The 2,489-nt window shown below is 43.9% G+C and overlaps 1 pseudogene; it reads left to right on the top strand.

Annotated features, from left to right (window-relative positions):
• Positions 1–7: 7 nt before the first annotated feature.
• Positions 8–2,471, top strand: LOC119346639 (annotated as a pseudogene).
• Positions 2,472–2,489: the final 18 nt, after the last annotated feature.

Raw genomic sequence — 2,489 nt, 5'->3', positions numbered from 1 at the left:
GCTGGAGTCTGTTAAAGATGAACCCTTAGGCGTACTCCTCCAAGCCTTGTGGCAGCTCAATCCCATGGAAGCTAATGGTGCGCCTGCTACCAAGCAAAGCCAAGAAAATAAGAAAGCCACACGTTCAGAAAAGAAGGAACCCACACGTTCAGAGAGGAAGAAGGCCACACATACACACGATGATATCATCAAGGAAACAGCCAAGAAGCTTAAAGGTCATATGGAAAAAGATGCAGATGAAAAATCGAGGCCTAAAGAGCACATGGAAGAAGATGACAAACTAAGGCCTAAAGAGCATATGGAAGAAGAGGAAAAACTGAAGCCTGAAGAGGACATGGAAGAACAAGCATCCCCAAAGCAAATTCGTCTCGAGGAAGGCCATTATGCAGACATTCTACTGGAGGTGTTCCCTCGGCCGGTGAACCGGGAGCAAGACTCAAAGCAAGCCACCCCAACAGGCACTAGTATATTGGTTGAGGAGCCATTCAAAGAAATAATCCGCAAAATAATGCAGGAGGTGCAGGAAGACAACTCCATCAGCAAACTAGATATATCTGATGGTAAACAAAGCCAGGATTGTATCCCGGATTTTCTTATTGAAGAAACCATACAGAAGATCGAAGAAATCCATTGGAAGATTGAACAGCAGCTTTTGGTTATCAAAGGGATCATGGATAGATTCAGTAACTTTTTGGAGAGACACCATCAGATCCTGGTTATACTCAAACTAGATAATGACTGGGTATTCGGACGGGAGGAGACAAAAAATGCTTTCAGCATGGTTGGTTGCATAGCCGGTGCACTGATGTTGACCTTCAAAGAAAACAGAGATGAAGCCAAAGAATACTGTTGCCCGCCTCAGGAGCCTATAGATTATTCTGTTATTTGCCTCTACCGTGATATTGCACTCGAGCTTACAAATCAACATATGAAACAAGATAGCACCCAGATTCTTCTTGACATCTTGGAGAAGTGTAAGAAATATGAATTCTGCATGAAGATCTTCGTTCATGCTTTGAACGCCAACCCCAAGAGGAGCAAGGAAGAGCTAAGCAAATTGGACAGCACTCTGCAGCAGCTTCCAGACAACTCATTGGACAACGTTGCTAAAAAGATGTTCAAGTTCTGTTATAGTGATCTACCTAATGAATACAAGTCCTGCTTGCTGTACCTAGCTATTTTCCCTCGGCGACAACCCATCAGGCGGTCAACCTTAATAGGACGTTGGGTTGTAGAAGGGCTGATTACCAAGGAAGACTGGGCCAGTTCTGTGCGTCATGCCAATCAATGTTTTGATGTGCTCGTCAATCGGTGGCTTATTTATCCAGCTGATATTGGTGCTACAGGAAAGATAAAGAGCTGTGTGATTGGCGATCTAGTTCATGCATTCATTACCAGGATCGCAAGAAAACGGCGCATTGTGGAAACACGCCTGTCACATCACTTGGCTCTCCGCTTCTCCATTTTCAATGACCTTCGACTCCGTGGTTCAGATAAAATAGACAGATTCTTTGAAAAGCTCTATGAAGAATCATCTTGAGTATCCCTGATCAAGGTGCTAGATCTTGAAGGTTGCCAATGCTTTGCAGGGAAGAACCAAAGCTACCTCATGGACATATGTAGCAAGATGTTACTGCTCAAGTATCTGAGCTTAAGGAGTAAGGAGAACAGATGTTACCCAGCTACCCACTGAAATCAACAACCTCCGTGAGCTGGAAGTATTGGATATCAGAGAGACCAATGTGCCTCCATATGCAACAGTAAATGTCTTACTCCTGAAGTTGAAGCGTTTGTTGGCTGGTCTCATTGTTTTGAGTTCAGGGGCAAGTAGTACTGAACTATCTAGTGTTGTGATTCCTGATAAGGTCGAAAAAATGATAAACATGGAGGTATTGTCCAATGTCAAGGGACGGACCAGACAAGATTTGAAAGATATTGGAAAGTTGTGGCAGCTGAGGAAGCTTGGTGTGGTTATTGAAAACAAGGAGCCACACCTCAGAAATTTTCTTCGAGCTATCAGTGATCTGCATGAGTGCCTCAAGTCTCTGTCAATTACTCTTTCCAGTACAGAGGGCAGCAAAGATTTCACACCCTATGTTCTTGAACACTATAAAAACACTCCCAAGCTTCTTGAGAGCCTAAGCATTACCGGAACCACACAAACGGTGCAACTTATTCGGTTGTCGACCAGAGATAATGGCCAACTACAACTTGGTAAGGTAACTCTATCTGGTACCCGGCTGAGTCAGGCTGATCTGAATGTCCTTGCCAAGCTGCCCAAATTAATATGTCTCAGGCTCCGAGACAACGCATACATTGATAGCAACCTCAACTTCATCGAGGATGAATTCGAAAATCTCAAGTGCTTTCTTATTGAGGGTTCCAACATAACTGTCCTCAACTTTGGAGGTGGAGCACATAAACTGGAGAAAATCGTTCTGTGCTCCACTGAAGGATTGTCAATTTCTGGAGTTGAAGACCTTCTGGAA

The sequence above is a fragment of the Triticum dicoccoides genome, unplaced genomic scaffold (assembly GCF_002162155.2).
Source record: "Triticum dicoccoides isolate Atlit2015 ecotype Zavitan unplaced genomic scaffold, WEW_v2.0 scaffold45909, whole genome shotgun sequence".
Classification (NCBI taxonomy): Eukaryota; Viridiplantae; Streptophyta; class Magnoliopsida; order Poales; family Poaceae; genus Triticum; species Triticum dicoccoides.
Note: the sequence above shows the minus strand (reverse complement) of the source record. Positions and strands in the feature narration are given on the sequence as shown.